Raw genomic sequence first — 17,473 nt, 5'->3', positions numbered from 1 at the left:
AACATTTAATGCTATCGAGAATTCCCACAAAATTTATAGCTTAATTCACAAACCTTTGTGTTGAATATCAACAACATAACTGTTTTTATCCTTACCATAATCCCATATGACAAGGTAATTTTGAGAATGGGAATGTAAATTTTACATCTTATAATGTTTACACCTCTAATTAGAGATGCACTTACACCCACTTTTTCTTATATTAGGTACTAGGTAATGCCCGTGCCTTTGGCACGGATTGTTTTTGAATTTCTTGATTTGCATTGATTTTTTTAATATTATTTATTTATTTATTATTATTTTTTCTTGTTTAGATTCACTAATATTTTCTCCTAGCCACAGTTTTAACAAACATCATCTCTATGTTCGTCTCTTATTTAAATAATAATTATTGATTCATTATTTTATGATTTTGGTACAGTTTTTTGTCTTGAACATATATATTTTAATTCGTGTATTTTTTCACAATTTCAAGAAATAAAACAAAAACAAAAAGTACTTGTGAAAAATTCATCCAACCGAAACAATTTTGACTAATATGATACATTAAATGTGATTGTCCACAAACTTTATACATCATACATGTTTTGGCAATATGTATCCTTAGCATGTATATACACCCTCCTAATGATTTAGTTTCCGATATTAAAAAAAAAAAAAAAAAATATATATATATATATATATATATATGATTACAAAATATGAATATGATATAATTATGTTGTCTTTTTATCTTTTGGCTAGCCATGAAGGCACAAATTATGTTGTCGTCTTTTTATCTCTTTGGTGCTATCTCTACACGCCTATGAACACCATGTCACAAAGAATTTTGGCAAAACCTTCTTTGTGTTTGTTACTTTGGGATATTGAAGCAACACAACCACTGTTGACATTGAAAATGTAAACAAAAAACCTATGCAAATTGCAAATATACCAAAGTTACCGGGTAGGTAATTGAACCATACTATACAATTGAGAATATTCACTGCAAAAAAGTGCCACAAAGATTAACTACACTTTGAGCAATCCTTTGCACATTGTAAGGTATATCAACAAATGTTAATTTGCTCTTGTTCGACTCATGACGGCACACACTCATCTCTTACTTCAGTAACCGTAAAGTATAAGACATGAAATAAAAATAGAAAAAGATTTTTGTCAAATTCACTCTACAAAAATTATTTTGAACATACTTCAACGGACTGAACATGAAATTTTGTAGTTCAAAAGAAACTTAATTCATATATATATATATATATATATATATTTCTGACTACATGCATTATCGGAGGTGCAATCATGTCGGAGGACTGACTTTTCCTAAATTTCATAATTTGATTTCATTTTATGGTTTTGAATTGTTTTTGTTTATTTCATTTTCGTTAACTCATAGTTTTCTATAATTCCAATTTGTTCATCAAGACGATGTAAACCAACTATCCATTTTAAAGTGTTGCATAATGGTTTTGTCGTCCTCATATTTTAACGTCTCGCATGTTATTGGAACCGAGATTGAAATCCAACTATTTTAGAGTATGTCTCATCCTATATTTTAACCCGTTAACTCAGTAGTAATATCCAATTCATACTTGTCATAACTTTCCGATCCGTTTTAAATTCTTGTAAGCTATCAATTAAGAAATTAAAATACCCATGAAAAAGCCTCATTGAACTGTTGATCATCTCTATAAGAACTTCTCAATAAACTTGTTATTTTTATTTTGATTTTTTCAGACTTGTCTTTTAATAAATTGCTTTTGGAAAAATGGTAGAAACCTTAAATAATTTGCTAATTTTATTTTAGTATTTTAGATAGTCTAAATCTTTGGCATATAGTGTAATACCCATTTTAAAGCCCGTGTGGGAATATACTGCATCGCCTAGCCCGTGAAGCGAGGTTGAAACAGTACTTGAAAGGTGCCTAGCCCGTGGGGCAAGGGTCAATAAACTCATGTATGAATTCTAGCATCTATGGAGTTGTTTGAAATCGAGACATAAGTAATTCATCCGCCAAATCCCAACATAGAGATTTTTTTTCCGGTTTATGGATTCATGGAAACTATGTAGTGAAGTTTGCTCATGTAGGAGTAGTCATAGGATGGGTGGCCTCCTAAAACTTGTTGTCGGGATGTCAAAAAATCACACTTTGTGACTATGTGGGAACAATCGATGTGTAGGATTTTTGATTCCTTAAATATCAACTTTGATAATAAAAAAAAAATTGAAAATTTTGATTGAACTGAGTTCTTTATTTTAATTTTTGAAATATTGCTAAAACATTAATTAATTTGATATTATTGGAAAATTATTTTTAATTACCTAATTAAACCATTATTTATTGATTTGCAAAATTAATAAAAAAAAATTAACTATCATTATTTATTGATTTAATAAATTAATGAAAAGTTTTAATTACCAATTAAACCATTATTTATTGATTTGCTTAATTAATAACAAATTTTAACTATCATTATTTATTGATTTAATAAATGGAAGTCTTAATTACTATTATTTGATTTGGTAAATTAATGGGAAGTCTTAATTACCATCAAACTCCAACACGTGGCGGAACGGTGGCCCTCGATTTATACCCGCTCATATTGAATCCCAGCCGTAGGTCATAAAACCTCCCTCCCTTGTTATATTAGACTAGGTATCACCTGTGCCTACGACACAATTTGTTATGAAGTGCTTATTATGTTATTTGTGGTATTAACGTTGGTGCACCCATAGTTCGTGATTTTGAACGGAATCACGGATGAATTCCGACAATTATTTCAGTTTTCCAAATAACCGAAACGGAATCGAAACGAAACATCATACAATAACCGAAACGGAATCGAAACGAAACATCATACCACCAATGGTATTTTGAGTAAATATATGGAATACCGACGAAATTATGGATAATCAACTATCTAACAAAACTGCAACGAAACTACAATGGAATTGGAACGCAAAAAAATTAAATAGTATTTGAATTTTTTTGTAGCAGCCATTAATGGCTTTTTCAGCTTCTTCTTCATCAATTCGTAACTCAATAACTTTAGAGAAGATGAAAGAAAATAGGATTTGCATAAGAAAATAAATAAATAAATGAGTAGAGGAGAATTGGTAAGAGAGTTGCAAAGATTGGGAGAGATGAATGAAGATGTGTTGACGAAGATGAGTGGAGGTGAAAACAGATGTGTTGACGAAGATGAGTGGAGGTGAAAACAGCCAGATGAATAACCAGTTATTTTCAAATGTGTTTACTCAAAATAAAATACTACATGCCATAATAATAATATTGCAAACATGCAAAATAAAAAATAAAAAAACATTCTCAAATTGACCATGGATAAAAATAATTATGAAGATCCATCGTGTCTTAACTTTCTTTGGTAGCTGAGATAACAAAGCCTCTTTGCCAAGCAAATGCTTCAACATAACAAAAACAGACTACGACATCGAGCACATGAGTTTGCTTCTTAAGTCAGTTATCACGCAAAGCCTTTGGTAGATACAGCTACTAAAGCTTTGACTCGTAACCCTGAAAATTTAACACCAAAATTAATAACATTACAAAATCATTCCACCATTAGTAACGGGTTAATCCCCACTAAAACATGTTTTCTTTTACATAAAGGCTTGACTAAAATATTATGTTAAGTTGGTGTTTCTTCCGCACCATTGCAGATCTGGCATGATGTCCATTTGCTCACATAGAACTGGAGCACATGTCTCAACTATCACACCCTCTCGTTGATAATTGAAATATTTTCACCCAAGAAAATATCAAGATTAAGCATCAGTAACATATAATATGTGAAAGTGAGCTGGGACCACTTTCCAACATACTTGCCTTTGAATTTTCTAGTTGTTAATTAGGAAGTCTAATGAGGACTTGAAACACCAAGTCCATACAGTCCTTCACAACACTCCTTGTAAGCGTCACTTGCACCTGGAGTCAATATACAAAACGGCATGCAAGTATATCAGAATAAGGAAAAATAAAAAATCAATGCATATCAACTTCGGGGTGGGGAGGGGATCACCTACTTTTCTTGGTTTTCACTAAAGCATCTAACATTGCATATACATGTCGGTTGGCATAAGTATAACCTCCAATGAATTTGAAGCAACAAAAAAGCTAAACGTAGTTATTATTTCTTCCAATATACTCACAAACCGAGTATATTTAACACCTTGATGACATGTGGTTTATAAAAGTAAGATGGAGCACACGACGGCATCAACAATTCTCAATATTGTACTCACAGTCGAGAACACCAAAAAAACAATAAATCTACGAAAATTCCCATAATGGTCTTTACGAAATGTATGTAAGCAGAAAACACAAAACAATCTGCATCAGTTTATTAATTAGTTATCTAAGTTGAACGATGCAATCTAAAACCATTTCGCAACCTGAAATAAGGCTTGCATAGTTTCATTCAAACTAAAATAGCTGAATTCGAAATGAAATGAAAATGAAAACTTACCAAACATGATCGGATTCATTAAACTTGTTCAATTATAGAAATCAGAAAATAGAAAACCTACCAATTGAATTGGAACTGTATAATTGTATCATTAATAAAAAGAAAAAGAAGGAGTTTATTAATTAGTTATCCAAGTTGAACGATGCAATCTAAAACCATTTCGCAACCTGAAATAAGACTTGCATAGTTTCATTCAAACTAAAATAGCTGAATTCAAAATGAAATGAAAATGAAAACTTACCAAACATGATCGGATTCATTAAACTTGTTCAATTATAAAAATCAGAAAATAGAAAACCTACCAAGTGAATTGGAACTATATAATTGTATCATTAATAAAAAGAAAAAGAATGAAAAACTCTGCAAGTACCAAATTGAATTCTGAAATTGGAATTAAGATTCGTCCAATGAACAATGATTGAAAAAAGTTAGTTCTAAGAAATTGACGAAGACAGGAAGACTTAGACAATAATGTTGGAAATTGCAGTTGTTTTATACCTTAGGCTGAGTCCAATGGTTTGAACCTCTAAAACACTAAACCACAATAGCACAGTATATGCGGTTAGTGGGATAGCGTTGTTCCACCCAATGGTTTTTCTTTTGTAGCCGCCACTCACACTAGCGTGTAGGAGAGAATTTTTTTTTTGTAACTGCTGGAGAGAAAAAAAAAATTGTAACCGCCGTTCACACTGGTGTGTGGCTTGGAGAGAGAAAAAACAATTTTTGTAACCACCATTTACACTGGCGTGTAGAGAATTTTTTTTTCTGGAGAGAGATTTTTTTTTGTAACCGCCATTCACAATGGCGTGTGGCTTGGAGAGAAAAACAACTACCATTCACAATGGCGTGTGGCTTGGAGAGAAAAAACAAACTTTTTGTAACCGCCATTCACACCGGCGTGTGGCTCTTTGTTCCGTTGGCGCCACTTTCGTTTTGGCGCAAGAGCATATACTATATCGTTAAAATTGACTGTATACATAGCGAAACTTATACCGATAGCGTTAGCGGGTTAGCGATTTCACGTACCATTGGATCACAATTTACGTGATATTTAGTGTTTTGCCGCACCATTGGACTTAGCCTTATAGAACCCTTCTAGAGTTATGGGGGATGGTTACAACAAGTGAGTTTGAGCAAGTTTGGAAACCACCGATCTTGGGAGAGAGAGAGTGGGGAGTTGGTGGGTTTTATATGTGAATTGTGGTTCTATTGAATAATTGAATTGAATGGGAAAGGAAAATGGAGAAACAAAACAGGCTAGGGTGTAACGACTATACTAATGGTAGTTTTGAATAATCCAATTAATTTTCTGGTGAAGAAAAAGAAAATTTTGGATTTAGTAATGGGGCGGGGAGAGGAAGTCGAAAAGGGAGTTGAGTAACGACTGCCACTAATGGGAGTCTTGAAAAATTAAATAATTTTTCTGGTAAAGAAAAAGGAAAATTTAATGATTCCGTTTGGAATACAAACCGCCACATGTTTGCTAGGCTTTCTAAAGAATTGAGTGCATGGTCTTTCTAAAGTACTCTACCGTTTCAAATTTCATTATTGTAAATTTAGTGGATGCTATATCGTTTTTTATATTTAGATTTTGGTAACTCTTCATGTGATATAATTTTAACTTTCAATATATTACCCTTTCATGCTAAATTGTATTTTTGTGTTACATATTTTTTTACCAACAACTTCAAGACAATCTTCTCATCAGCAAAATAAGATCAAGTATTAAGAAAAATGACTTTGAAGATGAGGTCATTGCGAGACAACTTTTCAAGAAAATAAACACAAACTCTCAACACAAACGATAAATATATAACCAAGCTAGTTGAATGCTCCTAGCCTTCTAATAGATCGTATCATTGTATCATGCTCTTGAAATTTAACAATTGTGTCGGGTATTAAGAGCAATACTCTCAACACAAACAATAAATATATAACCAAGCTAGTTGAATGCTCCTAGCCTTCTAATAGATCGTATCATTGTATTATGCTCTTGAAATTTAACAATTGTGTCGGGTATTAAAAGCAGTAATGCTACACCGACCCACTTATTTGAACCTACCGATGTGTTAAAAGTCCTAATCATATCATTGATTTACATAGAGATACGTGTCCATGTGTATTGCAATGCAAACTAACGTTATCCAAATATAGTGAGTCGCAATAGTAGGTCTAAAATTAAAGTAGGTCTGTGTAGTACCACTCTGTTAAAAGTCACAAAGCAATGCAATCAACATAAACGTTAAATTTTTGTATGCGTTCATACAATAAATTTATATATATTAATTGATTCTCCACGAACTTAATTAGTTATATAACTATAATATCAACCGTTTTGGGTAGAACAAATTAGACATAATAGTAGGTGGGGGGAATTATTGTTAATAAACTAATAAGCAAATTAATTTATGATAAAATATCAATAACATAGGAATACCATAGAAAATCAAAATTTAAGAAATGGGGTTGAAAAAGATGTACAAATCTACCCAAGTACCCAACGATCTTACTTGATACAAAAGAAACTCGCTACTGATATGGTCAAGAAATAATAATATTATTACCAATAGAGATTGCAGCAAGGTTTCGCGAAAAGAATGAATGATAGTCACAACGGTGCTCAATAGGAAAAGGCATATATTTTTTACAACGACAAAAACAAAAATTTCAAACTGAACTGAAAACAAATTGAACTCAAAACCAATATTGTACTCATTGCCTCATTGGAGAACATTAATCATTCTTCTTCCGTGAATAACATTGTGTTGGAAAACAATCTGCAAAAACAGGATTAACAATGAAATTGGAAGCTGAGGCGCGGACTAGGTCGCTCTCTTTAAGGTATTATGGTCTGTTCCTCCCGGTGTGCGACAGACACGGAACCTCCGAGATACAACAGCCTCTGTAAAAGTCTTGATGATCACCGCAAAGAAAACCAAAACCGAAGAGAGAACAAGAACTAATAGTCTACTGCCATTATCAGGGAGAGAAGTTTTTCTTAAAGAGAGGAAAGATATGAAAAACTGGTGTGGTTGGTCTACTGTAAAGCCTTGTTTTTATAGAGTCGAGAGAGTGTAACGTTTGGTCAACTCTCAACGTTATTGTCAAAAAATAACGTTCCAAACTAAAGGTCGGTTCTGGACTTACGTACCAAAAAACGTTTTTCCTTTTTTTGTTTGTAAACATACAAAAAGCGATTAAAATAACCAACAATCCCCACTTATTTTAATAACGTAAATCAAAATAAAAAGAAATATGGCAATCACTATTAGTTCCAATATATCAAGCATAGATAAAGGTGTTCAAGACTTAAACCTTTGCGTAGTGAAGACTACTCAAAGTATAAGATCCATAAAGTATAAGATGAACTTAGGTCTTGTATATACAATGAGTTATCATCTTGAACTTAGGTCTTGTATATACAAACTTCGCACATTAAAGGCCCCTGTGCTTCCATCTGGATTAAGTGAATGATCTAAAGAATCAGCCTTCATTCTCATAGAAAGCGGCCTATACTTTCACATTCACTAGGTGAGTTCTATCAAGAGTGCTCCTGTAGCTTAGGCACTCCGTCCATAAGGACCATAGAACTTCATTAAGAGTTTTTCCATAAAACTACAACCTCTAATCGCTTCAGGATCACATACAATTTACTTATCTAAAATTCGGGACAGATAAGTATCATTGTATGTCTTATACTCAAACATTCTATGACTTGTTGTTCCCTTTGAACCTAGTTCTTGAGATCTCCAGTCCCTAGGTTGGGTTACCGTCATATACATTTATCTTACAATAGGCTTCAGTCCCATACTTGGCAAGAGTCCACACTTTTTCTCTGGCCAGAGCTTTAGTAAATGGATCTGCAAGATTATCACCGGATCTCACAAAATCAATAGTCACTGCACCCTTGGATATGTAATCCCGTACAGTACTATGCTTACGACGTATCTGTCGTGATTTACCATTATAAAACTTGTTGTGGACTCTCCCGATAGCCGCAGTGCTATCACAATGTATCAAGGTAGTTGGTACCGGTCTATGCCAAACCGGTATGTGAGTGAGTAGGTCCCGTAACCAACCAGCCTCCTCACTTGCACTAGCCAAAGCAATCAACTCAGACTCCATAGTAGATTGTGCTATAATGGTCTGTTTCTTGGACTTCCAAGATACAGCACCTCCACCAATGCAAAACACATATCCACTAGTAGCCTTAGAGTCTTCTGAAAGAGTATTCCAATCGAGATCGATTGTACCCTTCAAGAATAGCAGGAAATCTCTGATAGTGAATACCCAAATTGATTGTTCTCTTTAGGTATCTCATTAACCTGCCTATTGTTTGCCAATGTTCAACACTAGGGTTACTAGTGTACCTGCACAAAACACCTACTGCATAGGCAATGTCAGGTCTTGTACAATCTGTAGCATATCTTAAACTACCAATGATATTAGCATATTCCTTCTGATTCACAGGTTCACCATTATTAATAAACAATTTAACACTTGAATCAAAAGGTGAGCAAACAGGCTTACAATCGAAATAGTTATACTTCTTTAACACTTTCTCAACGTAGTGTGACTGATCTAACCATATGCCATCTAATGATCTTGTAATTTTAATCCCTAAAATTACTTCTGCTTCTCCTAAGTCTTTCATATCAAAGTTAGAAGACAATAAGTCTTTGGTCTCTTTTACCGCTTGCAAATTAGACCCAAAAATAAGTAGATCATCAACATATAAGCATATTATAACACATATTCCATCATGGTACTTATAGTATATGCATTTGTCACTTTCGTTTATGTAGAAACCATTAGCAATCATAAAATTATCAAATTTTTCATGCCATTGTTTCGGTGCCTGTTTTAAACCATAAAGTGACTTCGCTAACTTGCATACCTTTTTACTATTACCTTGTTCCACATAACCTGCTGGTTGTTCCATGTAAATCTCCTCTTCTAAATCCCCGTTTAGAAAGGCTGTCTTAACATCCATCTGATGAACAACTAGATTATGAACAGCAGCAATAGATAATAATACTCTGATTGAAGTTATCCTAGTAACTGGTGAATATGTATCAAAGAAGTCAAAGTTCTCCTTTTGTCGAAAACCTTTGACAACTAGTCTGGCTTTGAACTTTTCTATTGAACCATCGGTTTTAAACTTTCTTTTTAAAACCCATTTGCTTCCTATAGTTTTACAACCAGGAGGCAAATCCACTAACTCCCAAGTCTTGTTTTCCATGAGAGAATCTATCTCACTTTGAATAGCTTCTCTCCAAAACTCAGAGTCAGAAGAGGCAAGAGCTTCTTCTATGGAGGAGGGATCTCCATCCAAAGAAAACGTCACAAAATCAGATCCTAGATCTTTAGCGACCCTAGCTCTTTTACTCCTTCTTGGTTCGATTCTGTTGTGTGTCCCTATCATGCAATCTAGATACATCAGAAGCAGAAACATCTTTGGTAGGGGTCTTAGAGGAAGATGCACCCCAACTATTTCTAGATAAATAAGGAAAACTATCTTCTAAAAACTCGGCATCGGATGATTCAATAATAACATTACTCTTTATATCCAGAAATCTATAGGCCTTACTATTCATAGCATAGCCTAAAAAGACACACTCATAGGCCTTACTATCAAGCTTAGAGATTTTGGGGTCATGCTTTCTTACAAAGGCCAGACAACCCCATGTCCTGAAATAACTCAAGTTGGGCTTCCTATTTTTCCATAGCTCATAAGGTGTAACCTTAGTCTTAGAACTAGCAATTCTATTCAAAACATAGCATACAGTTAAAACAGCTTCACCCCATAAACTTGAGGATGCTCCAGAGCTAAGCAACATAGCAACAGTTAATTCCTTAAGTGTTCTATTCTTACGTTAAGCTATTCCATTCATTTCAGGTGAATAAGGAGCTGTCGTCTCGTGAATTATACCATGTGATTGTAAGAAAAGATTAAAATCAGTAGAATCATACTCAGTACCTCTATCACTTCGAATTACTTTTATGTTTCTATCATGCTGATTTTGAACCTCAATCACATAAGCTTTAAAAGCATTTAAAGCATCACTCTTATTCTTCAATAAATAAACATAGGTAAATGTTGAGAAATCATCAATGAAGGTAATAAAATATCTTTTACCACCTCTAGTTAGAACACCTTCAAGTTCACAAATATCAAAATGTACTAATGCTAGCAGATTTGTACTTCTCTCAACTGACTTGTGAGGTTTCTTAGTGATTTTGGCCTTGGTGCATGATTCACGCATTGTACAAAAACATCATTCTTCAAGATAGGAATTAAACCCAATGTGCTCATGTTCCTAACATACTTCCTATTAATATGACATAATCTACCATGCCAAACATTAACAGAATAAGCAATCATGTAAGCAGAAGTAGAAGTTTTATTCATGTCAGCAACATTCAACTTAAACATCCCATTACATGCATATCCCTTGCCAACAAAAATTCCAGACTTAGTGATCACATACTGATCACTACCTATCACTTGCTGAAAACCAGCCTTGTTTAAAATAAAACCAGAAACTAAATTCTTCCTAATATCGGTGTATGAAGAACATCCTTCAAAACCAGTTTCTTCCCGTATAAACACCAACTCCACATCACCGGAACCTACAACCTTGATAGTATGGTTGTCGCCTAATAGAACTTCTGGGTTCACGGTTGTAGTATAACTCTTGAACCGGTTTCTATCAAAAAAGACATGCCTAGAAGCACCGGATCGACCCACCATCCCTCGAGACATTGTGAAATTGACTTGATTATCATTGCCACAAAAGTGTCCTCGGTGACATTAGCCTCATTTCGGTACTTGCGATTCACGAGCATAATGTCCCTTTTTTGCATGTATAACATACAACTTCGTCATGTCTCTTCGGTGGCCTTTGGTTCATATTAACCTTTGGTTCGGTTTTATGTGGAGCTTTCTTGTTATTATTCGGTTTGTTCTTCATTGCCTTTTTATTAGGTTTCAGATTAGAATTGGTTTTATTAGCATGCTGATTTATAATATTAACTTTAGCCTTGGCAGATGACATAGCCACTTCCTCATTGTGATCCTGTTTTCGGGATTCTTCTTCAATCCGAAGTCTCATAATGAGACTCTCCATCGAAAACTCCTTGGATTTATGTCTAAGAATGTTCCTAAAATCCTTCCATGAGGGAGGAAGCTTATCAATGACGACTGCAACTTGAAATTGCTCGTCAATCTTCATTCCCTCAGAAAGTATTTCATGAACAATTATTTGTAGGTCGTGACACTGAGTCACAACCGACTTGTCATCTTCCATCTGGAATTTAAGGTAACGACTTACAACGCGTACTTTTTTTCGAGCCCGACCTCCTCGGTGTCATATTTTTCTTCCGCAAGGCATCCCACACATCGAAGAATGTTGGAAGATAGCGATGCAATTCGTATAAGTTGTCGATAAAGTGCATTCAGGATATAGTTCTTGCACTTGAAATCCTCAGCATTCCATTTGTTGACAATGAATGATGAAGAGCGGTTTCCAAATGGATCTTCCGCCGTAGGTCGTTTCTCTGTCAGAACATTATCAACCTTCACCAAGGTCAGATAAAATGTCATCTTTGCTTTCCACCGTTTGAAGTTTTGACCGGCAAACTTGAAAGGGCGATTATTGTTGTTGTCGTTTTTGAACTGGCTTCCTTCCTCGTGTTCCATTGTTAAACAGACAAAAGACTACCTTAAAATTGTTGGAAAACAATCTGCAAAAACAGGATTAACAATGAAATTGGAAGCTGAGGCGCGGACTAGGTCGCTCTCTTTAAGGTATTGCGGGTCTGTTCCTCCTGGTGCAGATAGACACGAAACCTCCAGGATACAACAGCCTCTATAAAAGTCTTGATGATCACTGCACAGCAAAAACCAAAACTGGAAGAGAGAACAAGAACTAATAGTCTACTGCCATTATCAGGGAGAGAAGTTTTTCTTAAAGAGAGGAAAGATATGAAAAACTGGTGTGGTTGGTCTACTGTAAAGCCTTGTTTTTATAGAGTCGAGAGAGTGTAACGTTTGGTCAACTCTCAATGTTATTGTCAAAAAATAACGTTCCAAACTAAAGGTCGGTTACGGACTTACAGCCAAAAAAAACGTTTTCCTTTTTTTGTTTGTAAACATACCAAAAACGATTAAAATAACCAACACATTGTGTTAGACTTATGGGATATGGCTAGCTTCTACCAGCATACTAACTACCTTGAGTTGTTTATCAAAGAAAAAGAAAAGAAAAGAAAAGAAAAAATGTACCTCAAGGCTCAAGCTATATTGTCTTGCACCTAGACATCTTCATCATCAACAAATTGAAACTACAAAATAAATCAATTCAAACATGCTAAAAAGTTGAAAGCAAATAAAGAAATTGTTGATGTTTAATTGCTACTATTAATGTTAAAATTGCACGACAAAAAAACATACAAAATATTTGTGGGCAATGCAAGAGAAATGAACAAATATAGTTTTACCTTGCATGGTTAGCAACTCTGAGAACATCATGAAGCCATAGTTTCTTGAATCTCGAGATAGATTAAAATTGATAAAGAAACATGTACGTACTGCTCTTAAAGCAACAACAACACAGTTAATTAGTATTATATATAATTTGTATCAAGACAAATATGTCTTAAACATTGGTAATACCATATATGCAACATAGAGTGAACAGAGTAACAACGTACGTAACAAACTAACAATGGAATTTACGTCATATTGTTGAACCCCATATCATTGTCCTTGGTTTTTAGAAATGCATTAAACCTGCCAATAGTATTCATTAGCTTCACAAAAATATGTAAAAGTACCAAAATCAAAGTTACACACCATAAAAAAAAAAAAACATGACTAAAACAAATTAGTTAGAATTAAATGGAAATAATTTAAAACTTAATCAGAAGCAATAAACGAAGAAAACACATAAAATGTTGATGAGAAAATAAAATGAAAAATGAAAAATAGAGAAGAAAAGCAATGGCAAAAACAAATAAAACTAAGAGCTAGTCTAAGAGAAATTGTCATTTTTATTGACTATTGAGTAGTGGTTACATTTTAGAGGTGCCTTTTAATAGTGCTAATTAATGTGAGAATACTAATTAACCTCATATCATAGCTTGTTTACCGTTTTAATTAAGAAGAACAACAATTGTGGAAAAATTAAGATAATTCCAAAGACTAAAATGTAACGTAGGTACATTATATTGATGGGTCATTTGATGATTCATAATTATGAGAATGTTACAAATTGATTATGAGTATAATATTGTGTAAAAGGTCATTCCAAAAGACTACGGGCGTTTCAAAATTTCAAAAATGGTGTAGAAAATTTATTGGATGGTGTATTAATTCTTACTATTAATACATCCGTTTTTTTTGTAATTGATTAATTGAAAATTTCTTGGATGGTGTATTAATCCTTACTATTAATACAACCATTTTTTTTTTTTGTAATTGATTAATTTCTTTTAATACAATCTTTAAAAACACTTAATAAGTTTAATATAGGTAAGGAATCGACTTAAATGTCATTGAGAATTAGCATCAAAGGGGTTTCAAAATGCTCTAGATCATACATCTGCCCCAATCTAACTCAGAACCCACGCGATTTCTTAAATTAGCATTAATTGGTTGAAAATGAACTGGTAAGAAACCAATTGGTTGAAAATGAACGGGTAACAAAACGTCACATAAACCGTCTAGCACGGTTACAAACTGACAATCTTAAATTGGTTGATACTCGAGTGTATTTCAAGCTTACATCTTGGGGTTTAATATATTTCAAAATCATACATAATATCGATGAAGACTTGTCAAAGGCGTATTTAATGTGTTAAGTAAACACTTTAAATGTTATTAAGGAGACCTTTCAAATGTCCGCATTACTCCATATGTGTCAAAAACGTCCAATGTATGTATTGAACACAAAATATTTTTTCCCTATTAAATTTTTATTAATTACGATTAGGCATCCAATGTATAACCAATGTATGCATTGAACACAAATTATTTTTAATTAATTGAAACATTGATTACATTAGGCATCTAATGTATGCATTGAATTTGTATTTAAAACGCCTCTTTATGCAAATCCCCACACACATCTAACTCAAATCCCCACGCGATCCTGACCACTCTTTATCTACCCATTTTTGTTTTATTATAATAGATAAAAAATTGAAAACCTTACATTGGTTAATACTCGGGCATATTTCAAGCTTACATCTTGAGTTTTAATATATTTCAAAATCATATATAATATAGATGAAGACTTGTCAAAGCTGTACTTAATGTGTTAAGTAAACACTTTAAATGTTATTTAGGAGACCTTTCAAATGTCCCCATTACCCCATAGGTGTCAAAAACGTCCAATGTATGTATTGGACACAAAATATTTTTTTCCTATTAAATTTTTATTAATTAAAATATTAATTACAATTATGCATCCAATATATAACCAATGTATGCATTGAACACAAATTATTTTTAATTAATTGAAATATTGATTACATTAGGCATCTAATGTATGCATTGAATTTGTATTTTAAAATCCTCTTTATGCAAATCCCCGCACACATCTAATTCAAATCCCCACGCGATCCCGACTACTCTTTGTCTACCCATTTTGTTGGTGAAGACAAAATATTATTTTCCTACTAAATTTTTATTAATTAGAATATTAATTACGGTTAGGCATCTAATGTATAACCAATGTATGCATTGAACACAAATTATTTTTAATTAATTGAAATATTGATTACATTATGTAACTAATGTATGCATTGAATTTGTATATAAAAACTCTCTCTGTGCAAATCCCCACACACATCTAACTCAGATCCCCACGTGATCCTTTGTCTACCCATTTTGTTTTATTATAATAGCGGTGGAAATATTCACCCAAAGATAACTTTTGGTATTCAAAACGCATTAATATATTTTCAAATAACCATTAACTATCTTTAAGCCCAAAAGTCTTCAAGTAGACCTTACACACTACGGTTACAAACTAACAATCTTAAATTGGTTGATACTCGAGTGTATTTCAAGCTTACATCTTGGGGTTTAATATATTTCAAAATCATACATAATATCGATGAAGACTTGTCAAAGGCGCATTTAATGTGTTAAGTAAACACTTTAAATGTTATTAAGGAGACCTTTCAAATGTCCACATTACCCCATATGTGTCAAAAACGTCCAATGTATGTATTGAACACAAAATATTTTTTCCTATTAAATTTTTATTAATTAAAATATTAATTACGATTAGGCATCCAATGTATAACCAATGTATGTATTGAACACAAATTATTTTTAATTAATTGAAACATTGATTACATTAGGCATCTAATGTATGCATTGAATTTGTATTTAAAACGCCTCTTTATGCAAATCCCCACACACATCTAACTCAGATCCCCACGCGATCCTAACCACTCTTTGTCTACCCATTTTGTTTTATTATAATAGATAATTTATTTATATCATCACAACTTTTTGGCTATATTTTTCATTTTTTGGTTGTTTCGACCAAATATGATCAAAACACTAAGTGTTGATGAAAAAGACGAAGAATGTAGAAAAGTAATTAGAAAAATGATGGTGATCGAGGGAATGATGAGACTGTACCTTGCGGTTGCCTACGTACCCAAATTATCAGTGGGATCAAGTCTCAAGAACGTAGTTCTGAATGAAAAATAGTTTGGTATTTATATAGGTAGAGTAGAGAGTCCTTGTAGATCAAGTATTCTTGTAGTTTGAGTCATTGTGATAGAATATAACTCTCAACTGATAATTATCTCTTTGATAAGAAATGAATCTGGACATAAATCAATGTACATTAGTGGCAAGCCATGTGGCTAAGGTTCAGCCTTAGACACATGAGTTAATGGGCCTGTACATTGATCCATGGTATTGCAAATTGGGCTTTAGCCCTGTCGATTAAACGAATAAAGTGGAGACTCCTACCAATGGGCGTTTGCCACGTGGGTGGGGTCGAAACACCGCCCCTCTTTGGCATCTTAACAAAGTTCATATGGCAAAGAAGAAAAAAAATGAAACAAATTATAACGAAGTGTCGTCGCGAAAAGGAAATGATAGGAAAATTGATTTGTCGAAAAAAAAAAAAAATCGTGGAATTATCGGAACGAAAAAATGTCAAACTAAGCGTATATGAAACGCAATATAATTAAATAAAAGATGGCGAAAATGCATAAAAAAAAAAAATGCACATAAATAAAATTGCAAAAAGAAATCGATTGCGAAAATTGTACCCGAAGCGGCGTTCACGTAATATCTGAAATTTGAATTGACGATCGTGCCAACAGAATAGCGATACTTGGATTATACCGTTACAAATTAAACGTAGGGGCAGTTTAGTAATAAAAAAAAATAAAAGGTAGTTAAATATGAATTGGACTCAAAGTGTGTTGGAGGATGAGATAAGAATTGAGAGTCTAGATAAAGTTGGAGTTGGAGAAGAATCCCACCAAACATTGGAAAACCAAATAATCCTATATAAGTCTTTGGCTGCATATCCCAATCCATAAAAAAATTGTATTCTCATCCAACGAATAGGCGCCGCAAAGAGAAGTTTTGAAGCTTGTTCCGTCTGCGCTTTGACTAGCCGGGTATGTTTTCTCACCATCATAGTCAAGCTCGTTCCAAGAAAAATATCGATGTTGTCACTCTTGAACTTTCCTCCTGCCGCCTCAAGATCCATTCATATAGTTTTTCCAAAGGTGCATGTCTTTCCCGGCTTGAAAAACCAACCTGCTCTAGAAATAGCTCTTAGTTGCACTTCTATTATGCGAGAAACGGCCAATGATGTTGGAGGTCGTCCGATTAATTCAATATATCCACTCTAGGAATCACATCATATTTTCCAGTGAAGGAGAATTTTCCTCCTCTCACGTGCATTCAGCTACAAACACAGCTTAAGGAAGTTCATCCTTTACTG

The 17,473-nt window shown here is 33.5% G+C and overlaps 1 long non-coding RNA gene across 1 annotated transcript; it reads right to left on the bottom strand.

Annotated features, from left to right (window-relative positions):
- Positions 1-3,164: 3,164 nt before the first annotated feature.
- LOC147491150 (uncharacterized) lies at positions 3,165-5,087 on the bottom strand. The gene is made up of 3 exons (XR_015200018.1): positions 4,983-5,087; positions 3,845-3,943; positions 3,165-3,532 (listed from the first exon to the last, which is right to left on the bottom strand). It is a non-coding gene; the product is annotated as an uncharacterized LOC147491150 (long non-coding RNA).
- Between the last annotated feature and the right edge of the window lie 12,386 nt (positions 5,088-17,473).

The sequence above is a fragment of the Coptis chinensis genome, chromosome 6 (assembly GCF_015680905.1).
Source record: "Coptis chinensis isolate HL-2020 chromosome 6, ASM1568090v1, whole genome shotgun sequence".
Classification (NCBI taxonomy): Eukaryota; Viridiplantae; Streptophyta; class Magnoliopsida; order Ranunculales; family Ranunculaceae; genus Coptis; species Coptis chinensis.
The sequence above is the reverse complement of the archived record's forward strand: the minus strand, read 5'-3'. Positions and strand labels throughout refer to the sequence as shown.